We start from the raw sequence: 8,122 nt of genomic DNA, 5'->3' as shown, positions 1-8,122 counted from the left end.
GCTTTCAATGCGTAAAAGCTCATATGTAAATGGGACCCGAGCGTAGTTACCTCCTCGTGGTGGGTCCCGGTCATTGGTATCGTTTTCCAAATAATAATACACCAAGTACTATTTCGAATATTAGTATTATTATTCGAAAACGATATCAAGCTAAAAACTACTTGAATATAGTCTGGTCTTGATCACCCAAAATAGTTTTGGTGATCTAAACTGGACTAATACCCCCCCGCGGGGGCAACGTGGGACATCGTGGGACATCGCAGGACACCGTGGGATGCGAGCGTATTAGCTTTAATTAATCATAAGATAGATACCTATGTTATGTACATTGTAAGCTCATTCTGTACAAAGATACTTATCTATCTTGGAACGACAAATAAAGATCTCGTCTCTCTTGATCCCCTCGCTTACCATACTGGAAAAATTGTTCCCACGATATATCGGTTCGCGATCACTCAGTTCTTTCAAACTGTCGCGTGGCGTACTCGCTCGCGTGTATTTCGGGTGCGTGCGGGTCAATGTGCTCTAGACAACTCTTCGGATTCGTAAGTCGCCCAAGGGCAGCTCTGTCTTGGTGACTGCTCAACGTTTGCATCGGATCACGGGAGTTGTCGTCGTGCCGGTGATGCTTGCTAATCTGTTGGGGATTCACTCGTGGATCTGCAGTCCTGTCCGATTGGTACTTGGGTACTCGATCAGAGACCACCAATTTCACGTCCTCCGTAATCCTGTTCGGCCCCGCGGGAGTGGACCCCACTGTTCAGTTGAGGTATTGCCTTCGTAATCCTGTTCAGCGGTCCCTGCCCGTGAGTGGACCCCACTGTTCAGTTGGGGCCTCGTGCCTTGGTAATCCTGTTCAGCGGTCCCTCCCTGTGAGTGGACCCCACTGTTCAGTTGGGGCCTCTTGCCTTCGTAATCCTGTTCAGCGGTCCCTCCCCGGGTTCCACTTGTTCAGTTGGAGTGTGTCAAGTTGCTGGCCTATGTGCTGGATCCACGGCTGAATTACTAGTGGATCACTGGCATCATCTGTCGGCGCCATCGACCGCGACTCGTGTAAGTTTCGAACGGCGAAACAGGAATCGAGTTACGGCCAATTCTTGGGCTTTCCGTTGAACCTCGGGGTTATCTCGTGTACGGGGGTACGTCGCGTAGGTTTGTTAGTTCTTTCGAGAGATCGCGATCTCGTCCGTTTCGGGACAGTGTCAGTAGCTTCATCTTCTTCTTTTCGTTCCAAGTTAGATAAATGTGTCTTTGATACCGAATGTTGCCAGTAGGGATGCGGATTATTGTATATTTGTACTGATCGATGTAAGCGTTGTGTGGGAGATAGATGATGCGTTACGTATGCCTTGTTCTACGTTTGTAAAGATTCATGTTAGCGCTGCGTTGGAGATATGTGTTTCGCAGTTAGACTACGAAACAACTATTTCTTTACGCAGGCCCATGGTCAAGTAGTGTCAAAACTGGACATTCTGCCAATAGGTTGAATGTCGAGATCGATGTGTAGTGTTAAATAACCCATGGGCGGGTCTCGTGCGTAGTCACCTCCTCGTGGTGAGACCTGGTAATTGGCATCGTTTTCCAAAAATTAATCAGTCGATTAATCTTTGGAAAACGATACCAAGCCAAGAACTACGCAACAGTCCAGTTTGGATCACCAAAAGCCCCTAAGATCATTTTGAATGATCTACACTGGACTGCACTATTAATTTATAACATTTAAGCCATTAATTTACAATATTTACGTCATGAATTTACAACAATAAGTCACAAATTCATAACATTTAAGCTATTAATTTTTACATTTATAACAATAATTCCTAACATTCAAACTATTAATTTATAACACTTAAGCTATTTATTTATAACATTTAAGCAAATAATTAACAACGATTAAACTATTAATTTATAACAATTGAAACATTAATTGGCACATTTAAAACATTAATTTATAAGAATCAAACCATTCCACGAGGAATCAGTAAGTCTCGCGCTAATAGCCCAATACATCGATAGATTTAACGAAGAAATACGTAACCGCGATTACAGCCAATTAGATCATATTATTTGCTACATAATTAATAACTGTATCACGTACAGCGATGCAGGCGGTATTGAAGAAATAAAGCCATTTTATGTTACAACTATAACGAGTAAATTTAATCGTTTAACTTGTGATTAATTAAAAAGGTACCTGACTTCTAAATAAGCATTAAATAAGAATCTTAAATATCGCAAACAGTGATGTAGGTGTTACTCAAGAAAAAAGAACGTTTTATTTTTTAATTAGCACGAGTAAATGAACGAATATCGATAATATAATATAACGCTTAATATGAATTTTATCTGTCTGATTATTTAATAGCTTAACTTATTTCACAGTAACGTCATCCACAATTTTTGTCCAGAATTCGATGCGCGTTTTACTCCACGTATGCTCCAAATACAGCGCACTTCAGCCTGTTTGTGCTATGTCAACTCTGTGCCCTGTCAAATCTACCATAATTGCCGTTTTGGAGATTCTGCCGCAAATATTCAATTGGACGTACCTCCTTTTCCTTGGAGATATGTCGAGAGTTCGGTGCGCGTCATGCTCCACATTTGCTGCCAGATACGGTACACGTGCTCCTGTTTACATTATGTCAACTTTGGTCGGGGTCAAATCCAATGTTATTGCAGGTTTGCATATTCATGCTTCAATTATCAATTCCACTGCTATTGGTCATATGTCTACAATACGATGCGTGTTATGCTCCAAATATATTGCTAAAAACAGCGTACTTTTCTTGGTTTACTCTATGTCAACTTTAGGCCCTGTCAAATCCAGCATTATTGCATCTTAGCAGATTCAGTCTTAAATATTCAATTGAACGTATCACAGTCTCTCTTACAGATGTCTCGACCATTCGATGCGCGATATACTCCACATTTGCTGCCAAATACAGCGCACGTCGGCCGGTTTGCGCAATGTCAACTTTGTGTCCTGTCAAACCCTTTGTAGATGCAGTTTAACATTTTTAGTCTCAAATATTCAATTAACCGTATCACCGCTGCTATTGCTGGTATGACGACAAATCGATGCGCAGTGCACTCCACTTTTGCTGCCAAATACAGCGCACCTGCACCTGTCATTATGTCAACTCAGGTCGAGGTCAAATCCAATGTCATTGCAGTACTGCATACTCAGGATTCAACAATCCATTCAACGTATCTCCGTTTCCATTATATATATGTCGACAGGTCAATGCCCTTTATACCCCACGTTTTCTGAGAAATACAGTGCAAATCAACATGATTGCGCTATGTCAACCCTGGTCCCTGCCAAATCCTCTGTAGTTGCAGTTTTGCATATTTAGGCTTCAGTATTCAATTCAACGTATCTCCGCTGATATTGGTGGTATGTCTACAATTCGATGCGCGTTATACTCCTCATTTGCTGCCCAATACAGCGGACCTGCTCCTGTTTACATTATGTCAACTCGGGTCGAGGCAAATCCAATATTATTGCAGTACTACATATCCAGGCTTCAATATTCAATTGAATGTATCTCCGTTTCCATTGAAGACATGTCAACAGTACCATGCGCGTTATGCTCCACATTTGCTGACAAATACAGCTCACCTGCTCCTCTTTACATTATGTCAACTCGGGTCGAGGACAAATCCAATGTTATTGCAGTACTGCACATTCTGTATTAAATATTCAATTGAGCGTATCTCAGTTTCTATTCCTGATGTCTCGACAATTCGATGCGCGTTATACACCACATTTGCTGCTAAATACGGGGCCTATCAGCCGGAGTTCGCCTCGGGACGTCATAGGGTGAGGACGTGTTTTGGCACGCTCCTGCCAAATGGAGGGTTACTTTGTTCAGGCGTTCTTTGGTGCAGGCGTTGCGTGTTTGGGGTTGTTACATTTGAGGGTGGATGGTGTGGATGAGTGGCTCTTTTTAGAGCGAGGAGCAGTGGAGGTGTTGTATAGGGAGGTATGGGTGTGGATTTTCGATTGTCGATGAGTCGTAACGGTCTCCGATGAGACTTTGCGTTTTGTGGGGATATTGAGGCGACGATGGCTAGTGCGTCTTGTAGAACTTGAAGAATTTATTTAGTTTTGAGAGGTTTGCACTCGCGATGGCATGACGCTTGTGAAGGCCCCAAATGCGTAATATTTTTGTTATCGTAACGAGTACTGGGTGAAATGGATGTCATTGTATGGTTGACGGTTATGTGAGGCGTACGTTTGAAAAGAACGTTGAGCAGGTGAGGGGTTTCGCCGCGCAGACGTAAGGCGGCGCCACCTTGCGGGCAACGTCTGTGGGCATGTACAGTCGGCTCGATTTAGTTTACACGAGCCGAAATATGTACGTTGGAGTGGATAAATAAGTAATGGTGTGCCGTGTAATGATGAGGCTGTAGCAGTTACGTGGCGATTAGTAGGTTGGAGTATGTAGCGGTAGATGTAGTACTGCTTTAGTATTTTAATATTTTTATTTATTTTATTTATTCTTTACTCATTTATTATTTTAAATTACTTATTTGTTTGTTTATTTATCTATTTATTTAGTTATTATTATTATTATTTATTATTTTTTTTTATATTTATGCCTTATTTATTAATTCTTTGTTGGGTACTTATTTATTTATTTATTCTTTTGAGTACGCGACAATTTTATTCTTTGATTTATTTATTTATTACTGCTCATTATTTATTATATATTTTTTGTTATTTATCTATATTGTGGCGTCTTGGGCGCGCATCGTCGGGTCTTTAGCAGAATGCAGGCGTTAGACAGGTGAATTTTAGATTGCACAATATTCCTGTATTATATTATCATTTCATTGGCTTATTGTTGACGACTTGGCGATGTACATGGACTTTCGATTATTATGTTTATCGCAGATGAAAGGACATCGGAGCCTTCCCTATGGATCTTCGGGAAAATCCCTTAACACCGTAATCGAGAATCTATCATAGGCGTAATTAAACAATTGTCGTTTTTCGATCCGATTGTATTTGTACGAGATTTGTGATAATGACCTTGGGCTCGAGGCGACAGCCAGTCGCCGAACGTAGCCGCGGTCACGAGATGAACGCTTTGTCTATCAAAGGTATGAAGTAATTCTATACCTCTCCTTAAAAGAAATATTTCTGGTGACAAGCAACAGTAAACATTCCAACGGTCTGTCCCGTGTCTCGTCACACGCAGACACTATTCTTCGAGTAAGATGATTGCCAGATGTCGATGAGTCTCCGCAGTACATATTCAGCTATCCTGAGGGCCCGTTATGTATCTTAAGATTTAGTTGGCTAAAGTCCTCCTGACAGACAAACAATCTTTGTCCCAGCTACGGGAAGATAGGAGAGACCTATTTTTCAACGAACGGCGTCTCCCACGAGCAACATTCCCCCGAGGGCGGCTAGCATCTTTTTCTAACCACCGATATGGAGTTTGACCAATTAGCAGCAACGCCATTTTCCCGCACCTTCTAAACGAAGGCTATCCTCGACGAATCCAAGGATCTCGTGTCCTTAGACACACCCCATCATAGTTTTTCTGTGCAGCATCATCGCGACGGAAAGTCATTCTCTCGTGAGGTCGTATTAGCGAATTACTTAGCGTCTGCACGTTCGGTGGATATTCCACGTTTTAACAAAGAGTCCGACTTAGATTTTGCGAGCACGTTCATCCATCATCCCGTCGACCGCGGATTCGTTATTGAACCTAGGATCATTGTCATTAGTTTCTCGAGTATCTAATTACCACGGTTACTTGTCCAATTCTATGATAATCGTATCTGCACTAGTCAATCTCTTCTCTATTGCTTATCGACAATGTGTAACCCAAACGAAGATTCGTTTCACGCCCCTAACCCTATTTCCAATGTAAACCCGACATATAAGTTTAAAAAAGAATTGAAAATATTTAATTTACTACGCCAAATCTACGACTTTAATAACGTTGATTGATTTCAATGCAACCTGGATATCGCATAAAGACATTCATAGGAGAAAGTGGAAGAAACTGTTCAAAAGTTCAGAGATGTGTACACGGTTTGCTTCATGCGCTGTAAATAATGTTACGTAGTTTTGCCATCAGCGCCAGTCTGTAGCGATGGCGTTAAGTATGAGGTGGTATGTCGTGATAGGTGCATAAGGAATACTCAGATGTTTAACGAACAACAGTTTATTAAGAAACAATTTAACAGAAGAGTCAACAAATAACTATTAACTGTTAACTACCAACAATTGACACCGAGAGTTCAATCGACGCGTTTGCTACGCAATGGCACTGAGGACATTATTATTTAACGGCTCGAGACAGACTGCTTGTCCTTTTGTTCCGGATCGAACAGACTCTTCCCTTCGTTGCCCATCGATATCCCTCACTAGCGTGCGTTCATTAGATGTGCCGCCGCGGCTGGCACGTGTATGCTCTTCCGAGAATTCGGCGAAAAGAGCGTGAAGATATCGATCCCACGTTGGGCACGTCGGTGTCGCGCTTTGACAGCGTAGCGCTTTGTATCCAGAGCCGTCGGAAAGTTCCGTGACCCGTGCCGCCACAGTACCCCCTTACCAGTGATAACGTTTTTCCTTATATCTATGTCGCAGGTAGATCTAAATGTTAGCTTATCTAAGGCCTGCCTGGAAACGATCGGGAAAGCGAACTTTCCTGCCTGCGCGTGTAGTGTGATGAACTCTTGAGTCCCCTTCGCTTTGTTCGTTTCGGACACCAGGCGATGTTGTTACATTACGCTTTTCGGTGCTATGGTGTTCAATGTTATCGTCTAGTAAAAATGCGGGATTCAATCGGTTTATGGACACTATTACGTTTTTGTTGTTTATTTTAATCGTAAAGGTCTTTTTTCCTCGCTCTATAACCTTATACAGTCCGTAGTAGGGTGGTTGTAAGGGGTCTCCGATGGCGTCGTGGCGCAAAAATACGTAAGGCGATGTTTCGAGATCACGGAACACGATGGTTCTCTTTTCGTCGTGTTGCGTAATCGGGTGAGGCCTGATCTTTTCTATTCGGTCTTTTAGGCGAGTTGCGCATTCCGAGTTGGCCTGTTGCTTAGTCGGTAAAAAGAATTCTGCCGGCAATTGTATGCCGGTGCCATAAACCATTTCGGCTGCCGTCACGTTCAGGTCCTCTTTAATAGCTGTTCGTATGCCTAATAGAACTATTGGCAAGATTTCTACCCAGTTGCTCGCAGCCTTTGGTTGTTTTAGTTGCTAACGTGGAATATCCACCGAACGTACAGACGCTAAGTAACTCGCTAATACGACCTCACGAGAGAATGACTTTCCGTCGCGATGATGCTGCAAAGGTAAACTATGATGGGGTGTGTCTAAGGACACGAAATCATTGGATTCATGGAGAATAGCCTTCGTTCAGAAGGTGAGGGAAATTGGCGTTGCTGCTAATTGGTCAATCTCCATATCGATGGTTAGAAAAAGATGCTAGCCGCCCTCGAAGGAAAGTTACTAGTGGGAGACGCCGTTCGTTGAAAAATATAATAAGTCTTTCCTATCTTCCCGTAGCTGGGACAAAGATTCTTTGTCTGTCTGAAGGACTTTAGTTAACTAAATCTTAAGATTTATGACAGGCCCTCAGGCTAGCCGAACATGTACTGCGGAGACGCATCGACATCTGGCAATCATCTTACTCGAAGAATAGGGTCTGCGTGTGGCGAGCCACGGGACAGAAACCATTGGAATGTTTACTGTCGCGTGCCGCCACAAATATTTCTTTTAAGGAGAGCTATAGAATTACACCATACCTTTGTTAGACAAAGCGTTCATCCCGTGACCGCGGATACGTTCGACGACTGGCTGTCGCCTCGAGCCCAAGCTTATTATCACAAATCTCAAACAAATACAATCGGATCGAAAGACGACAATTGTTTAATTACGCCTATGATAGAATCTAGATTACGGTGTTAAGGGATTTTCCCGAAGTTCCAAAAGGAAGGCTCCGATGTCCTTTCATCTCCGACATATCTTTTACATCCTGTTAATGCAGTGTTATATCAAAACAATCACCCCTATTGTCTTAACAGAAATCAGAGGATCGATCAACTCGTGGTGTCGATTATTATAATCGTAGCGGGTATTTACGACACC

The sequence above is a fragment of the Bombus flavifrons genome, unplaced genomic scaffold (genome assembly GCF_040668555.2).
Source record: "Bombus flavifrons isolate JBK064 unplaced genomic scaffold, iyBomFlav1_principal scaffold0062, whole genome shotgun sequence".
In the NCBI taxonomy this organism is placed as follows: domain Eukaryota; kingdom Metazoa; phylum Arthropoda; class Insecta; order Hymenoptera; family Apidae; genus Bombus; species Bombus flavifrons.
The sequence above is the reverse complement of the archived record's forward strand: the minus strand, read 5'-3'. Positions refer to the sequence as shown.